This window comes from Sciurus carolinensis, chromosome 11 (genome assembly GCF_902686445.1).
Source record: "Sciurus carolinensis chromosome 11, mSciCar1.2, whole genome shotgun sequence".
Taxonomy (NCBI): Eukaryota; Metazoa; Chordata; class Mammalia; order Rodentia; family Sciuridae; genus Sciurus; species Sciurus carolinensis.
In genome coordinates this window covers 133,111,393-133,130,390 of record NC_062223.1, presented here as the reverse complement: position 1 = coordinate 133,130,390, position 18,998 = coordinate 133,111,393, and positions in this window count along the sequence as shown.

Genomic DNA, 18,998 nt, shown 5'->3' with positions numbered 1-18,998 from the left:
TGAATTCATACACTCCTCCATTTTTACCCCTTTGATTATTATCAAAGGCTCCATCCTCTTTGGAGGAGGTTATTGTGTTTAACATATTTTCTAGCACGTTCTTCTATTTCTTGTTCCATTGAGTTAATCAGAAAAACTAAATCAATATGACATCTGCTTTAAAAAATATGGAATTCAATATTTTGAAAGGACAGTCAGAGGTCAATCAAAGAGGTGGCATACTCAAAGGCCCAAGGGACAGCATTCTACATAAACGAGTGAGATAATAGGCATCTAGTAATGCTAAGTGGCTAATACTAGGACCAAGTCTAACACTTTTGCAGTTTTAATTACTTTTTACGGCGCATTTGTGGACAAAACCAAATGGCTCCAAAACACTCAGAGAGTTGTAACTTGTTTGAAAAGCAGTTAATTTGTGAAACTGGTGACCATGTGCTTGCAAACAAATACAACTCCAAATTGTAAAAGCAACTTGGCTTTGTAGGCAAAAAAGCAAGGTTATGTGATCCTTATCATAATTTGGATATTAAATGACCCTCAAAGGCCCATATGCTAAAGACTTTGTGGCTAGCCTGTGGTACTATTGGGAGGTGATGGAACCTTTAGGAGTTGAGGCATAGTGGAAGGAAGTGAGGTTACTGGGGGACATGCCTTTTAGGGGATATTTGAACTCTGCATCTTTCCTCTCTCTCTTTTTACTTCCCAGCTTGCCATGAGGTGAACAGGTCTCCTCTGTTGCCCACTCCCATCATGATATAATGTGTCACCAGAGGCCCAATGCAACAGGGCCAAACAACCATAGACTACAACTTCTGAAACTTTGGGCTGAAATTAATATTTTTTCCATTTTAGTTGATTTATCTCAGGTATATGCTGCAGTGACAGAAATATAACATAACCCTGATGTTAGACAGATGACTTCTATTCTTTTTCTATAACAAACTTTATCTTTACCACCAATCTTCCTTTTCTTTTCTCCTATTCTTTTTCTTAAAATATCCTCTTCTTCCTCTATTTTTTTTCATTTTCTGTTTTTTTCCTACAAGCTTGTTTAGACATAGGGAGATATGCCAGAGTAATTTCTAACACGTTGTAACATAAGAGAAAAAGAGCCACCTAGCTTCCTTTGAGACAAACTTAGGTGGACAGACATGACATGTACTGAGGGAAAGTGATTTCATGAATGGTCAGTATTGTAGCACCTAATGAATCACAGTTGAGAAGTAATTACTCCCTTTCCCAAATCATTCTTATTTCACTTTAAATTGTTCTCTTCTTATTTGGACTTAGAAACTATCACATGATAATTATTTTTATTGTATTTGGTTCTTATATGTTTAATATAGCAGTCAACTTTCAAGTGTGTAGGATTCATTTTCTAGGGGTCACAAGTCAGTTTCCTGAGAAGACAGACTTGGAGGCAGTGATGGAGCAGGAAGCTTATCAGGGATTCTCTTGGGCTTGGCTCCTGTAAGGGAGTGAGAGAAACAGGACTCAGCTGAGAAGTTGAATGGCTATGTAGTCACAACAAAGAAGTCAGCAGATCCCAGGGAAAGTGATAGAAACTGGGATGGCCCCTCAGAGTCATCCCTGATTAAGTGAAAGCATCCAGCCAAGCCTTTTGTGGCTGGTCCTTGAGTTACAATGGTCTGAGTTATGATTTTTGGATATGACAATGCAAAAATGATGCACATTTGGTAGAAATCTCTGAATATTGACTTTGGATCTTTTCCTGGGCTAGCAGTATATGATATAATTTTTCTTTGAGGGTGAGTTACTGGGCAGCAGCATCAAGCTATAGCTCCCAGTCAGCCAGGGCTCACAAGGGTAAACCAGTATTCTATAGTACACTGTGTTGCTAAGCTATGAGGTTTGGTAGGTTAGGAGTATTAAGTCCTTTTTTGATTTATAATATTTACAGTTTATGAAGGGTTTAAGAGGACATAACCCCTCATAATTTTAGGAACATCTGTACTACCACATTGATCCTTCAGGGAGGCCATTCCCTTTGGCTGGGGGAAATTTCTGGACAGGGACTATACATGCAACATTCTGGGGAGTAGTCTCTTCTGTCTGGGTATTAGGAGGGATCTGGTGTGTGCACCAGAAAGTTTATGGAAGCCAAAGATGCCCACACAATTTCTCTTTGGTCCAGACATCATTTTGTGACATGAGATTAACTTTTGGCTTTAAGAGTAGGGAGCACTGGCATACCAATTGGGCTAATATTTATGGATGAAACATGCTTTTTTACTTTATATACTCCTTTTCACTACTTTATGTGTTTTCTGTACAATTTTGTGACAATATGCTTGGTTATCTCCTCACAAAACCTCTGTTGGCTTCCTGACAGCATATTTTGTAGCTGTTTCTAAGTGACATATAAAGCCTGTTCCAGGGGAAACAGAAAGATATGACACTGTAGTGGGGGGATCTATAGAGCATTTTCCAAAAGGTGACTCCAGAGGAAGCAGCTTGGAAATGATTGTTTGCCTGTGATGCAGATGTTGGCAGATGTACTACTCCTTTGCCGCCTATGTCCTGATTATAAAGGCTTACCTGAGATGACATCACAGATTGGATTCTGAACGTCTCCCCTCCATATAGACATCCATTATCTCACATCGCTTTCTCCCAGGTATGTCTGTGGTGAGTTGGCATGCAAAGGAGGAATAGAGATACGCCATAGTATTAAAAAAAAAAAAAACAAAAAACAAAAAACAAAGCACCAAAGATGGTACCTGTGGTCCACAGTGTGAATGATATTTACTGGGTGATGGATGGATATGGTGAACGAGGCAGCGTGGCCTGATCAGGGTGAAATGGTTGAGCAGGAGAATGGCGAGTGAATCAATCATAGGACCTGCTCCACCCGCCAGCGGGGTTCATCAGTTTCACAGCCTCTCTCAACAGGCTTATAAATTACCCCTGATGGAGGGGTGGCGTGTTGGGCCAGGATGCAGTGACTTTTCCAGCAGAGATCAATAGACTGCAGTGAAGAGAAGCAACAGAACTCCAATGAGGTAGTTGGCAATGAGCTCCAACTTTATTTTGTCAGCCATGCTTGCTTTTACAAACCCATAGATTGTGTGTGTCCAAGCTTAAAGATTCCATGAGAAAAAGAAAGTGGCCTCAATTTAACGTCTACATGTTGTGTACTATAGACTTGAAGAGCCCGGTTTCCTGGATGTTAGTCCTGCCCTCATTTGCTGGTTATATGAGTTAGATGATTTACTTAAATAAGTTCTTTGTACCTTGGACTTCTCACCTTTAAAAACAGCAATAATACAAACAATAGTATTAATTTCCCCCAAAGTTCTTAAGTCCTTCATAGGATTAAATTAGTTCATATTTAGAAATTAGTATTTAATAACTTTAGCTGTTATTATAAACTTAGATCTTGGGCTGGGGATGTGGCTCAGTGGTAGAGTGTCTGCCTGGCATGCATGAAGCCCTGGGTTCAATCCCTATCACCTCAAATAAATAAATAAAGATATACAACAGTGTTTCCTGCTTTGCATGGGTACCTGTGAGCAAATAAGAAAAACAACAACAATAGTATTAATTTCCCCAACAGTTCTTAAGTCCTTCATAGAAAAATTAGTTAATGTTTATAAATTAGTATTTAATAACTTTAGCTGTTATTATAGGCTTAGATCTTATTGCCTGGTCAACCTCAATCCCATTTCATTTCAGAAGATGAGCTTGTCTTTTCCTTCACTGAAAAAATAGCATCCTGCATCTTGGCCTAAGTTAATGCATCCACATTTAACCTCACTTATGATCTTTCAATCTGAGAGGATGAAGTGTGTCTTCTGCTATTCAAGGTCAGACCCCTTTACCTGGACCTTCCCTCCACTCATGTCTCTCTGGATCTGTCTCCACATCTAACTTAAGCATTCTCTCTCTTCAAGTTTTGTGTTTTTTTTCCTTTATTTATAATGTTCCCATATTCTTACTCTATGTACATATCTAAGTCTCTCCATTCTAAAAGCAATAAACAAATTAATTTCTGTTGATCCTGAATTCAAACATAGTTATTCTTGTATTTTTCTCTTACATTCATTCAACATTTGAAAAGTATTCTAATCTTCATTCTCTAGCTCCTCATCTTTTAGTCATTTTTTTTAACTAATAGTGTCTTGATTATTTTAATGAAACATGAAGACTATATGGTCTTGAAATTATTCTGGCAAAGTCACTGACATCATTTTATTGACAAGTGAACATTTTCAGTTTTTATTTTCATAGCTATTGCTGGCGTTGATCATTCCTTCCTTGATCCTCTATTCTTTTGTCTTCTATGATAGCAATTTCTTCTGATTCTGTAAAGATTGTGTTGGTTTCAGTGCTTTCAGAGTAGTTCATTTTAAACAGTATCTAATGTTACTTTTAATTGCATTCTGTATCTAAGGATTCCTTACAATATATTTTTTTATTTCAAAAGGGTATTTGCTGATTTGTTTTTATATCCTTTTTTTGTTGTTGATATCTAGTTTTATTATTTTAAGGTCAGTATGTGGCCTCTATATTTGGGAATATATTGAGAATATATTGAGGTTTCTTTGTAGTAAAACTATGATCATGTTTTCCTTAATGTTTTGTAGGCATTTGAAAAAAACATATTTTCTTCAGTTTATGTGGTTACATATATGTATAACTGTAGTTTATACATTAACTCAGGATTGTTAATATTATTATGAATATTTAACATGTTATTATTAATATTATTCAAATGCTTGCACTGGGATTGTGGCTCATGGGTAGATTGCTTGCCTAGCATGTGTGAGACACTGTGTTTGCACCTCAGCATCACATAAACAAATAACAGATAAAATAAAATATTTAATAAAAAACCCCGAATGCTTTATAACTTTTTTTTTAATCTTTTTGATTGGCAAATTTATGAAGGTTACATTAAAGTCTCCTAATCCATTTACTTTAAACATTTTTTTTCTCTTCATATTTCAATGCTTTGTTAGTCAATGAATAAATGATCATTACTATTATATCATCCTGGGAGATTGTAACTTATTTCTTTTCTTTCTTTCTTTTTTTGTACTGGGGTTGAATGCAGGGGTGCTTAACCACTGAGTCACATTCCCAGCCCTTTTAAATGTTTTATTTAGAGACAGGGTCTCACTGAGTTGCTTAGGGCCTCACTAAATTGCTGAAGCTGGCTTTGAACTCACGACCCTCCTGCCTCAGCCTCCCTAGCTGCTGGGATTACAGGTGTGTGCTGCTGTGCCTGGCTTGTAAAATTTTATTTCTATTAGCTATTCTTGTTGCAGTTTTCCTTTCTCCACTCCATTATTTCCTCTTCTGTCTTCAGCAGGAGATATTCCACAGGGTTTTGCTCTTACCTATGCAGTCTTGTGCTACCTACACTTCCTGAGAAGCCACCTCTGTTCTTGGGTGTCAAATGCTAGCTATATACATACAATTGTAACCAAATTTAAACCTTGAGTGCAGACATTTATCCAAGTTTCGTACTACCTCAACCAGCTTCTGGATGGACTATCCTAACTGGATCCACAGGGACCTTGAACTCCAGAGGGACTCTCATTTCTTTTATTCATAAACCACTTTCTCTAGAGATATTATGTAGCTCACTTCATGTCCTCACCATTTACCCAAGCATCCAAATAAAAATCTTCAGAGTTAGCGAGCTTGGATCTATTATTTTGCGGGAGGTGAGGGGGAAAGGGCAGGGGTATAAGAAAAAATAATCTGGAGGCTATTACAGTTCATAGTTAGGGGAGAAATTGCCTCTTCATTTTTCCCAGTAATCTAAACTTAAAAAGTGATAATCATTACAGTTCAAATCACAGCATAGCCCTCTTTTTCCAGCTAGAACCAACCTAAGCTCTGGGAGTAGAGGGTTTGACTGAGGTAGCAATGGTGGAGATCAAAGACTGAATGATAAGCTTTGGAAAGTTCTGGATCCAAGTTAATAGCTAGGTGACCTTGGGCTATTGGCTCCTGGGGAACTCAATTTTCTTTATCTTGGAATTATCATGAAGATTAAATAACTTAATGCAGATGGAAAAAAAATTTCTTTCTTGAGTATACCAGAAAAATGATTCTGATAACTCATTATCTGATTTCAATGATTTGAAAATTTAATGAACACATGTACAGAGTGACCCACCTAATACTCAAACATCATTTAAGACCATCTTTCTTTGATGAAATCTTATATCAAGGAGCAGTAGCCTCTGGTTTCCTTAGTATAATTTCTTCTTTATTTCAAGATATTTGGTCTACCCTCATTTTTCACAGCCTTTGATAAATCACCCACATTCATTTAACCTTTTTCCTGAGTTTTCACTACTCTCCACCCTTTTAATCATGTTCACTGCTCTGTTTTGGAGCCTTTCCAATTTCTATGTACCTCTTGGAAAATTAGAATCCCCAAACTGAGCATAACACTCTAATAAGGGCCAAGTCAATGCCAAATATAGCTCATGACACTCTTTCTTGTCACATGAGTGACAGACAACACTATTAAGCCTTCTCAGGAGCTTAACAGTTTTAAAAGCCATACATCTACATTCTAGACCCCAAGATCAAACTTCAAGGATATGATCGGCATGTACTCATGGAAGTAACATAATGTTGTTATTGATTCTCTGGAGAATGGGGAGATGTGCCCAGAATTTTTAGATAATAAAGCTTAATGTGCCTCATGCACATAACCAAGATAGCCATTATACACTTGGAATTTGAGAGTAAAATATGGACTTACATTTTTTTTGATAATAATAGAATTCTCCTACCATTTAGACCCCTACCATTTTCAGGTCATCTAATACAGTTACAATGACTCTAGTATTCAGCTTGCATGAGTACTTTAAGTTCTCTTCTTCCACAGAAAGCATTTAAATTCCTTAGTTGAAGAGAAGAGAGATCCATAGGGACTAGTGAAAAATAGAATCTGGAGCAGGAGGCAAATTAGTACTGATAAGTGGTCTGACTGGTGTCCTGGAAAGTCTGAAATATTAGAGAATTATTACATAGAGAGGACTATGATTCAGCAAGCTATGGGATAAATGATGTGGAGAAGGAAATCAATTTGGGAATAGGAAGGGTAGAAGATCTTGCCTTGGAAAGTTTTACTGGGCAATGAAGACAGAAAGTGATGGTTTTTCAGGAAGAAAGTAGATTGGGAAATCCAATATACAGGAGCAATATTCAAGCGAGTCAGTCCTCCAGTCTTCTGTTATGAGAAGCAGCCAAGCTGGTGGTAGATCTTGTCACTGGACACCCATGCAATGTGCAGCTTGGGCACATTTAGCGGGCAGATGGGAGTCTAAGTAGGCTCTTAGGAGCATTACTCACCACTGGATCCCAGAGGTAAATGTGGGGGGTGAGTAAACATTGCATCTGACTAACTATTCTTCTCAACTGGCTCATGGCAGAAAGCAAAGCCTTTTTTCTTTCCTCTCCCCTCATCTGGATGAGGCTGAATTTGTGCTGAATTGGTTAAACTTTTTCCACGTTTGGAATGATGGGGGATGCATTGTTTTGGCTGAAATTAGATGAGGACAGGTGGTGCCACCTGCTACAAGCAATTCTCTTCCAGTTGGCTCTGGAGTCACCATTCTTGGTCTTTTTGCAGTTTGGTGGGATTAGTGGGGCAGGGAGGGCAGAGAGAAGGTAGTAGAGGAGGGAGGGAATCTGCAGGCACTACGATTTGTCAGTAAATCATAATGGGCTTTCACAGGTTGGCAACCCCTTTCATATATTGCAACAGATGCACTGGCATTGAGAGATGGTTGTATAAGGACATGTTTGAATTATTGATGTTCCAGGATCCCTGTGGTGGCTTCTTTCTATTGCAGATGTCTGAGTTCTTTCTGTACTTCATCAAGGTAACAAAAAGTGCTTGTCTTTTTAGAGAGCTGAAGTTCCTTGGAGCCAAGCATCGTTGTATGGGACCCTCTAAAAGTCCTACCTTCCTTCAGTTAAATTCCTTGGTGGACAGTCCCTCACACCCTTGATTCATGCCCACACCCTGGCCAGCAGCAACTTCTAGGTCTTTGTGAAGTTCAACCATAGCAAACCATTTGGGCAAGCTTTCTCTGGAGCAGCAAGATTGAAATGGAGTGTCTAAAACTGTTTTCATTAGTTATAGAAGGTGACAATATAATCTCTTGCAAGCTCTGCTGGTGTCTGAAAGCCCATATTTCCTAACAACAGCCCAGTGTTTGAATACAGACGTGTTCAGTATTGGAAGCAATCTCTTGTGGAGCTGCTATGCCCAAAAGCAGCTTGCTATAGACAAGCTCTGGGACCCCTTTCTCTCTGTTTGCTGGTGAAAGGGATGTCTTGTTTATTAAAAAACAAAACAAAACAAAAAATAAAACACATGAAAAGCAGGTGCATGTAGTTTGGCCACCCTTGGAGTCAGAGAGAAGTTGGAATGGGTGAAATGACCATGTACACTAACTAAGTGATCACTAACTAAGCTCCAAGATTTCCTGGCCTTCCAAGGTTTGTGCAAGGCTCCATGGGACTGCTGAGTGCCACTCCTGCTTGAAGATGCTAGGGACTCCTTGTCTTCAAGCACCCAAACCCATACATGATTCCACAGAGCAAAAGGAATGAGAAATAATGTGTCCATTCCTGTGGGATGTTATCACATTTATCAAGTGTCTACCATGACCAGATGCTAAGCCAAATCCATTGCATATATTATCTTTGATCCTAACTATGTCCCTATGGGGCAGCTTTTATTTCTATAATTGCTTGGAGGGAGGAGGACACTGATGGATGTAATTAGTAAAGAATAGTATCTTGAGTGGTAGGGATGGTTACTATGGGGTTAGGAAGGCAGGGGATAGCAAGAATGCCCCCTAAAGTGGCAAATTGGACAGGAATAGCTAAGGTATGTGGTCTCTGAGCTGTAGAGGGAGATGCCTTGTTCTGGAGCAGGAATCCAGGCAGATTTTGTTTTCCTGGCTAATTGGGCACTTGTTCACAGTGTATCCTCACTCACAGAAGCACACAACAAAGAAATCTGTGGTGTCCACAGGAGGGAAACAAAGCAAAACGAAGCCCAGACCAGTGCAGTGCTATTAATTCAAATTAATGACCCTCCCCTACAAATAAAGCTGGTGCCTGACAGATTGCTGGCTCTTGGAGGGTGGCAGATGAGAACAAACGAGGGGCTCTGCCGTCTGGCAAGGTGATCAATGCCTCCTCTGTCCCTGGCTGCCCACATCGGCTTCTTACAGGTGTTCCCATCTTTTCTAAATTCTGCAGTCCTACTCCCCTCCTGCCCCAGGAGATCTGCAGGTACAAGGGTGGACACAGGAAGGCTTGCATCCCAAAGAAAGGCCAATGGACGACTCCCAGATGTAAAGTCACACTGCCTAGCAGGGTTATGAGGTCATTCAGCTGAGATGTGGCTGAAGTATGTGGCTGGTAATCTCTGGGAATACCTCATGGAGAAGTATTATTATCATTTAGGCACATTTCTGTCTCAATCTGCAGGCTCGTATTTATCTCTGCCAAAATAAAGACACATCCGAGTATGAAGGCCTCTTTTATTCACTCATTTCATTACTCAGACACTGCAGATACAAAGATGAATGAGACATTGCCCCTGAGCTGTTATAACTTGATCTTCACAAACCCCTTTTTGAAATACGTAAGTTTCACTTGTCTTTAAGGCTGAGGAGTCAGGGAGGTTAAGAAATTTGCCTTAGATCACTCATCAAGTACATGGTAAAGATAGGATCTACCTCCCTGACTTTGCAGAGAGAAGCTGTGGCCCAGGGCAGTATAGGAATATAAAATAAAATAGGGGGTGCTGGGGCCATAGACCCCAACAGTTGTCTGATCAAGTGCAGACAACTAAGTGGGAGGAGACTGAGGTGTGTGTATCTTCACATGTGCAGCCACATGCCCAGACCCCAAAGGCAACCTGTGCTGTTTACACCACACATTTTCTGCCCCTCTGCCATGTCAGTGAGAGCTGCATTAGATCCTGAAATAGCTTGCCTGAAGCCTGGATCTTTGTTTTCTGTTCTATCTGGTGTGTGTGTGTGTGGTGGTGTGGTGGTGTGGTGGGGGGTGGTGATTTCTTTTAGAAATGAATGGAAATCCAGAGGATCTCTGCTCTACTCTTGACCTACTTGTCCCTCAGGACTATTTTTGAAAGAAATCCAAACTGATTTTCTAGATTTTAGCTTCGATGATGAGAGGCATTGCTATTTAAATAATTTGTTTTCTTTTTCTGGGAGGAAGGGATCTCTTTCTTCACAAGCTTTTCCATACATCTAATTGCAAACACGAAAGCCCCTGGAAAGTTAGTGGATTTTGGATCTGTCCCATGTTTGCTAATTGCCAGAGACCTTTCTATTTAAACAAGTGCTTCTTTCATTGCAGTCTTTGCACAAACACAGCTTTGGAGAGAGTTTATATTTTTAGGAGAAAGTAAATAGCTCTGCATTGTGTTATACTAGCAAGTGTGGATGATGTGGAAACCTGGTTGCCAGGCACAGTATTTCCTGCCTTAGAAGTTGTACACTAATGCTTCTCTTTGTTACATCATTTCTTCATTTATTTATTTACTCATTAATTAAGCCCTACTGAATACCTTCTATTTGCCAGGCACTGTGCTAATTGTTGGGAATATAGAGGAGAAGTAATTTCTAAACCATTCCTCAAGGACTTCACAGTCTAGAGAAAAGGACAAAGGACAGCAAACTGGCTGTTATACAGAAAAAAAGAAAAACCATAGAATACTATAAAATAGATAAAAGGGACTTCTAATCTCTCCCAGGGTGTGGAAAAGAAATTAGAGAAAACTTCCTGGAAGAGCAAGTTACTTATGACTTAAAATAAGGAAAAGAAATTAGCAATTTGAAGACATAAGTCCGACCAGTTCATTTTAAGTTCAGAGAGCATTTTTTAAAAGGTTCATGAAAATGAATAGCAAAGTGAAAATAGTTTTATTTGATTACCTGGGGTCTGTGCAACAAAAAGGTGTGGTGAAAAGTTAGACTGGAGACAGGAGGATATAGCTCAAATTATGAACTTCCTAGCTTAGGATACCCCGTGAAGGTAGGAGGTTAAAAATTATCCTAATGCAATGGAGGGCCATGAAAAGTTTTGAAGTCCAGGAAAACTCAAATCTACTTTCATTCTAACAAAAGCATGGAGACTGCATTGGAAAGGTGCCAGAGAGTTTTAGAAGGTGTGTAGAGACAGTAGCTGATCAGTTGAAGGAGGAACATTGAGGAAACAGAATTGACAAGATCAGAAGATGGCCTGGGTGTTTGGCCTGTGTTTGAATATGAGGGAGAAGAGAGAATGATTTCTGTGTCACTGGTGTGGTAAGCTCATAAGAAGTGAGAGATTGAGAAATGAAGAACCTGAGCTCTCTCTTAGATCTGTTAAACCCAAGACACCTGTATATTGACCAAGTGGAGATGTCCAGAGAACAGTTGGTTGCACTAATCTGGAGCTCAGGACCTTGTAAAGAAGAGAACTGGACATCAGGTGAGCTATTCCAGGGAGAGAATGTCCACTGGGGAGCTCCTGAAAAACATAGGAATTTAATGATGGGTGTTATTTAGTGGGGAAGTTTTAATGAAGAGAATATCATGAAGTGCACTAAAATCTAACCACTAAAGACAACAGAAACCAGGCCATACAAAGAAGCCAGAGATTGTCAGAATTTCAGAGTGAGTTGCTAATAGTATCTAATGCTGCACAGTGAGTATGGAAGATAAAAGATGAAAAGTATTCATTGAATTTTAAAGCTGTGAAGTCACCAGTAATCTTCAGGAGGTGAAGCTATAGAAAGCTAGACTCTCAGAAAGCTAGACTGAGAAGCAGTGAACAGAAATGAGTCCATAGTTAGAAAAGCATGAGAGATTGAGGAAATTGATCACCCCACATCATAAAGTTTAGATTATGCATTTTGAGTCTTGGATAAGGAGCTAAAAGTAAAAGCTGTAAGTCATGAAGTATTCAAGCAGTGGGAAGATTAGTTTGAGAAGGATGGTACTACAAGCCAGACCAAGAGGAAATGCAAAAGCTGGAACTATTTATTAACAATAGCTTCTTGATTCTTACATCAGGTAGAGTTTCTGATATGAAATTAATTTCTTATGGGGTTGTAATAGGACTGCGGGGTCTAGAATCAAATTGCCTCAAAGCAAATTTCAGATCTGCCCCATAATAATTGTGTGAGCTTGGGAGAGTTATTTAACCTTTCTGGGCTTCAGATTCCTCAATTGTAAAATGGGGATAGGGATAGAACCTTCCTTGTAGAATTGCTGTAACAATGAGAAATAAGTAAATTCTGACGCTTTGCATAGTTTCTGATATGTAATTACCATTTGATAAATATTAACTAATTACTGTAACAATATTTTGCATCTCTATAGTGCTTGTAGTCATATGTAATGTTTATAGTTTCTACACACATTGACATTGTAGAATACAGAAAAGTACTAATTTATGAAAATAGTGCAGCATTACATGTGTATGGTTCTTTCCCAGTTTAAACCAACTCATGGGAAAACTGAGACTCAGGAACTTAAGAGACTTGACCAAGGTTGTCATCTAGTAGGCAGAGCCAGCACTTGTACCTAAGCCTTTTGTTCACGGTCAGTGTTTCCCTTGTTATTGAACATTATAGAACTCTATATTTTAATAGAAACTTCAGTTAGTGATTGGAAGAGCAGAGTTTTATAATCACTACCAAAATATTATTTTTATTAGTATTTTTACCGATGTTTTGGTTTAAGGTATTTTGCCACACTCTTTACTTTAGAAGTTTCAGTACTTTTTTTTCATATATTTACCATATTTTACATATTCTTATACAGAACCCAGAACATGGCAAGCACTTCTCTTTCTCCTCTCATTGACTTCCTCCCCACTTCTCTCTTCCCTTCTTCTTATTTCTATTTATTTATTTATTTATTTTTTGTGGTAATGCTTAGGATTGAACCCAGGGCCTCATGTTAGGCAAGCACTCTGCCACTGAGCTATATATCCCTAGTTTTCTCTTTTCTTGTTTTCTTGGTCTTATTTCCTTAAGACAATGATCCTCAAATTTTGTATTCATTAGACTCTCTTGAGAAACTTGTTAAAAAGGAGAGTGTGGGGCTTTAGATTATGATTAATTAGGTCTAGTGTAGAAGTAAGAAGGAACATTTAAAAAAATAAATATCTCCATAGATTTTTTTTTTAACTGAAAGGCCTTCCCTTTAAAAAATAGATTTTCTTAGGTGTTTAGGTTAAATCCATTGATAGAATTGCAGTTGCTGAGTAAAGATATTTTTGCATGAGGGAAAAGGTTTCTGGCATTTCAATTCCCAGATGGGATTTGTAATCTGGAAAGACTTCATAGCTGAGATTTGCTAGATTTACTATTAAATGTGGAAAACATCTGATCCAAGAAAGAAATAGTGAAGAAGAATTGAAAGTGAGGTACACTATTTTTAGCCCTATTTAAATAGACAGCTAAGATAACATTGATTAAGGACTAATTCAAACTATTCTGTCAATCTATTGATGGTTCCATCCAAGACTCATTTCCAAGGAAATTATAGTTTATAATTTCCTTTCCTTCCTTCCTTGCTTCCATTCTTCTTTCTTTTTTTTTTCCCTCTTTTTCTTATTTATTTATTTTGTGGTGCTGGAAATGGAACCCAGGGCTCACACGTGTGAAACAAGTGCTTTATTACTGAGCTATCTCCCCAATCCAGCAATCACAGGTCAGTGGCAGTATGATGGGCGCAAGGTAAGCATTTTAAAGTGAAAGTAACAGAAATAAAGATAAATAAACAAGAGATTCCTAGGGGGAATAAAGTTCTTTGGCAGGCTTCAGAGAGCAGTTGAAATTGAAGTTGGTAGACTAAGTAGATATTTCCCTGAAGTGCTAGTACATATTATAGCAGGTGGAGTAGCTTACAATGTAGTTCTATTAGCATAAAATAGCATGATCATAACCCATCATGGAGCTTAGTGAGTACTTTAAAGAACGGCAGACTAATACTACTAAAGTTGACTGTTCTCTTTGTCTTTCAAGTTCATATAGCATTTGTGGTGAATTATCTATTTCTCCAACCAGCATCAACTGTTCCATCTTTAGGTAGCAGTGGCTGGTGGTTCTTTCCTTAGGGAATGATATGTGATTTGTTATCTCATTGCATTTCCATTTCCTTTCTTGTTCCTTACAATTCATGATCTTTGTCTCATTCATTCTGTGTTTCTCAAGCCCTTCTATTTATTGTACTTGACTGCTGTGGACAGAATCTACCTCTCTGTTAGTATCCCTTCAACCTCTTCTAGCTCTGTGAAAACAGGTAGGGCATATCAGATAATGACTGATTCATTTCTACAAGAGTAAAATTATTAACTTCTTTCAAGAGTGTCAGACTCTGAGGGAAGACCAAGAAGAGGTTGTTGAAAGCAAGGACATAATGGGGAATCTTGACTGACAGCGTGAAGTTCCAGGGCAATAATAATGAGGGTAATGATATATCGAGATTTGAGATTTGAGGAACCCCTTAAAAGCCATATTAGGTACTGTGTTAAGGGGTATTATTATGCAGGCAGCAGAGTTGCAAATGGTGCTTTAGTTGCTTTTCTGGAAGGCTTCTCATTTTCAAAAAAAATTGGAGCTTAGGATACTGGATAAATCTCCTGTCAAGTCAGCAGGTGATGAAATCTATCAGATAGTATGGAGCTCCCTAAGAATTTAGATCTCTAGCCATTGCTTCATTTACTTAATTTTTTTGTTTCAATTTCTTTCCATTTTCACAAGTCATCTATGCTTTGTTTTAGCTTTCCCAATGGATACAGGAGACTAAAGAACAGTCAGCCTATATTTGGGGACCACAGTAAGTCAGACAGAAAAAGATGGTCTGGCAAAGCTTTCTTTCTGGTGCTACCAAATGTTACTGAGCTGTCTAATTTCCCTTCTGAAGAGGATAAAAGACACTTCAGGCTGTGTGTAGGAGCTGATTGCCTATGGGTGTGTACAAGGAGAGGAGGGAAAGAACAGGTCTAAGTTCTTTTTTTAAAATTTAAATACCAGAAAAAGATACAGTTTCTATGATACATTATGAAAACTCATATTATTGCTGAAAAACTTTTGCATTATGAAAATCTTTGTTGGTATTGGAATGTAGCTAAGTGGTAGAATGCATACGTAGAAGATGTAAAGTCCCTAGTTCAATCCCCAGCACCAATGAAAAAAAAATTATCAAACTTAACAATCATTTATAAACTTAATGGTCATTCATTGATTACTCATTATGAGGGGCTATTCTCAAAACTTGACTTATAGGATTCTATCATCACCACACAAACTGCATTATGACTAGTTTCATTGTACAGACAAGAAAATGAGGCTTAAAGAAATTATTTTGTCAAGGTCACATGGTCAAAATAAGTGGCAAAGCCCTGTTTTCTTTGACTCTAAATTGTTTACTTCTTGTTGCTACTGTCCATTGTATTTGGTTGACCCAAGACACAAAGATGTGTTTAAAAGTGTAAGACACAGTCTCTAGATTCAACGCACATATCCTTATATGGATTCTATGGATTTAGAAATTCTTCACACTTTATATAAACCTACTGACTCTCTTTTAATCACAAAAAGGAAAAGAAAAAAATCTTTATATAATCTTAATCTTAAAGAAAGTAACTAAGCTACTTATGAGGCATATGACTAAAGTTAGGTCCATCCTATATCCCTTCTTGTGTTTGAATTTTAAGCTGACTGAAACAGATTAAAATGGTCATGTTCATTCATTTTACTCTGTTCCTATCACATAACCATACCTGCCTTCTTGCTTGTTAGGTAACTGGTAGCTACCTTGGTGTTTGCACATATCCTGAGTATTTAGTATCCTACCCCAAAATTCATTTTTGCTTATATATTAGAGATAGTTTTCCTAGCTTGCAACCAAATAACCTTAACTGACCATTTTTTTTTGGTTGTTTACCTCTGTTAATTTACTCAGTGAATATTTATTAAGAAGCTACTGTGTTATAGGTACTTGGTAGGAACTGATAGGAATGGTAACCAAGACATACAACATCCTTGCTCTCAATAGTCTTAGCCAGTGTGGAATAGGTAGGAGAAATAGGCAGTTACATTTCACCATATAAAGATCCTATTGTATTTTATAAAAGATGCTCCTAATTAATCTTTCAGGAAGGTCTATTAGAGACAGTGTCAGGGAAGAAATGAAATGTATGTTCAGAATGAAAGAACAGGGTTTGTTTGCCAGTGAAGAGGTAGAGAAAAGAATATTCCAGATCCATGGAGTCCTGGAAGGAAGAGAGAGCAGATTCTTTGGGGGAACCAAAAGCAACTTGACCTGGCTAAAGCATAGAACACAATGGGAGTAGGAATCAATTAGATTGAAGGTATAAAGGGAAAAATAAATTATGAAGCATATTATGAAGGACCATGTAGATTTCTATTTAATTGCAGCAAATGAGTCAATGGGGAATTGGTGAAGAATTTTAAGCAATGAAGTGACGTTTCTCCCTATGTGCTTTTAAATGATGTTTCTGACTATCATGTAGAGAATGTCTTGGGTGGGCTCAGATTGACCTATTGCAGAAACTAAGGCCAGGTATGACAGGGATGGAAGCCAGAGTTGTATCAACAGGGATGGAGAAAAGATGGCTACACAGGCAGTCCTGTCTTGAATATAGAGGTGTTACAGTTGTTTGGATGAGGGAATGGAGGCACAGTGAGTGAAGAGGAATGTGAGCAATCAGGAGGAAAGTGGAGATATGCTCTGAGACTGAAAGCACAGGGAGAGAATTAGAATTACGAGTCTGTTATCTCAAAGTTGGCCTGTGCCCTCTATAAGCTCCCAATCTAAAAGTATTAGAGAGCATCCACAAGACAGGCAAAGTGTGTGTGTGTGTGGGGGGCGGTAGCAGTGGAAATTTATTTCTTTGTTCTGTTTGAAGAACTGGGTTGGAAATAATGCAGAGAATGAATGAAATACTTGAGAAAAAAGCCAGGGATCTTCTTTGTCTGATTGTCTTACACAAAATGTGAAATAATGAGGGTCCTGGGTGAAGTGTTGCAGTCTGAAGTCTGTGTCCTTTGGGGGATATTGTTCTTGGTCATGGCAGAGCTGGTTATGCATTCTGTTAGCAGCCAGAGTCTGTGGTGTGTGTACCTTGGGGCTGTTTGTCTCACTGAGAGCCAGAATGTGGAGGTGTTTTACACTGGGGCTATTTCATCCCTGGCTGGTGGATAATTAATGAGTTTGTTTTTAAGCTGGTGAGTGGGAGCTGACACAATGCCGGCAGGTACTTTTGTCTCAGTCTCCTCCATTCATCTTTATCAGATTTGCCACACTCTCCTTCACTCTTTCTTTTCTTTTCTCAGCTACTGAGAGTGGCTGGGCATGGATCTGTAGAAGGATCTTCTAGGACAATAGTAGGGGTGTCTCTGTGCACCTGTGACTTTTCTAATGATTATTGTCTACCCACCACCCATCCTCTACCTGTATTTCTTACATTCCTAGTAGACCAAGAATGGTCTTCTGTACATTTTGCAGGATGGTGTTTTCAATAATGAACTTAATTGCTCTTTCGCTTTCTCTCTCTTTATTTTGTTTTTCTTTAGGTGCGTGATTAAGGATGATGTTAGCAATTTTAGCCACAGTTGCATTATGAGACTCATGTGAAACATTGTCTTATAGCTATTTTCTCATTTTCTCCATTCTCTGAAAAACCTCCATTTAACCTTTAGTCTCAACCCTAAGGCCAATGTCTGGTGATACCTTCTCAACCCCACACTTTACCCTTTGTGGCTACAAACCTGGGTGTCCACTTTGACTCCTTCTTATTCTTCACCTCCCACATTTAACAGATTACCGGAATCTCACTGGATGCACTTTATATCCCTTGTTAATTCTGCACATATACACTTTCAAAACTTTTTTTTTGCCACTACCATTTTTTTTTTCCTTTTTTGGTACCAGGAATTGAACTCAGTGGTGCTTAACCACTAAGCCACAGCTTCAGACCTTTTTAATATTTTATTGAGAGACAAGATCATGCTGAGTTGCATTAGGACCTCACTAAGTTACTGAAGCTTTCTTTTTTTTTTTTATTGTAAACAAATGGGATACATGTTGTTTCTCTGTCTGTACATGGCGTAAAGGCATACCATTTGTGTAATCATAAATTTACATAGGGTAATGTTGTTTGATTCATTCTGCCATTTTTCCCTTCCCCCCTCCCCTCCCACCCCTCTCCTCCATCTATACAGTCCTTCCTTCCTCAATTCCTGCCCCCCTCCCTAAACCCAACTCCAACCCCAACACTAACCCTTCCCACCCCCCATTATGTGTCATCATCCACTTATTAGCGATATCATTCTTCCTTTGGTTTTTTGAGATTGGCTTATCTCACTTAGCATGATATTCTCCAGTTTCATCCATTTGCCTGCAAATGCCATAATTTTATCATTCTTTATGGCTGAGTAATATTCCATTGTATATATATACCACAGTTTCTTTATCCATTCATCAATTGAAGGACATCTAGGTTGGTTCCACAATCTGGCTATTGTGAACTGAGCAGCTATGAACATTGATGTGGGTGTATCTCTGTAATATGCTGATTTTAAGTCCTTTGGGTATAGGCCAAGGAGTGGGGTAGCTGGGTCAAATGGTGGTTCCATTCCAAGTTTTCTAAGGAATCTCCACACTGCTTTCCAGAGTGGCTGCACTAATTTGCAGCCCCACCAGCAATGTAAGAGTGTACCTTTCTCCCCACATCCTCGCCAACACCTGTTGTTGCTTGTATTCTTGATAATTGCCATTCTAATTGGGGTGAGATGGAATCTTAGGGTGGTTTTGATTTGCATTTCTCTTATTACTAGAGATGTTGAACATTTTCCCATATGTTTGTTGATTGCTTGTATATCTTCTTCTGTGAAGTGTCTATTCATTTCTTTAGCCCATTTGTCAATTGGATTATTTACA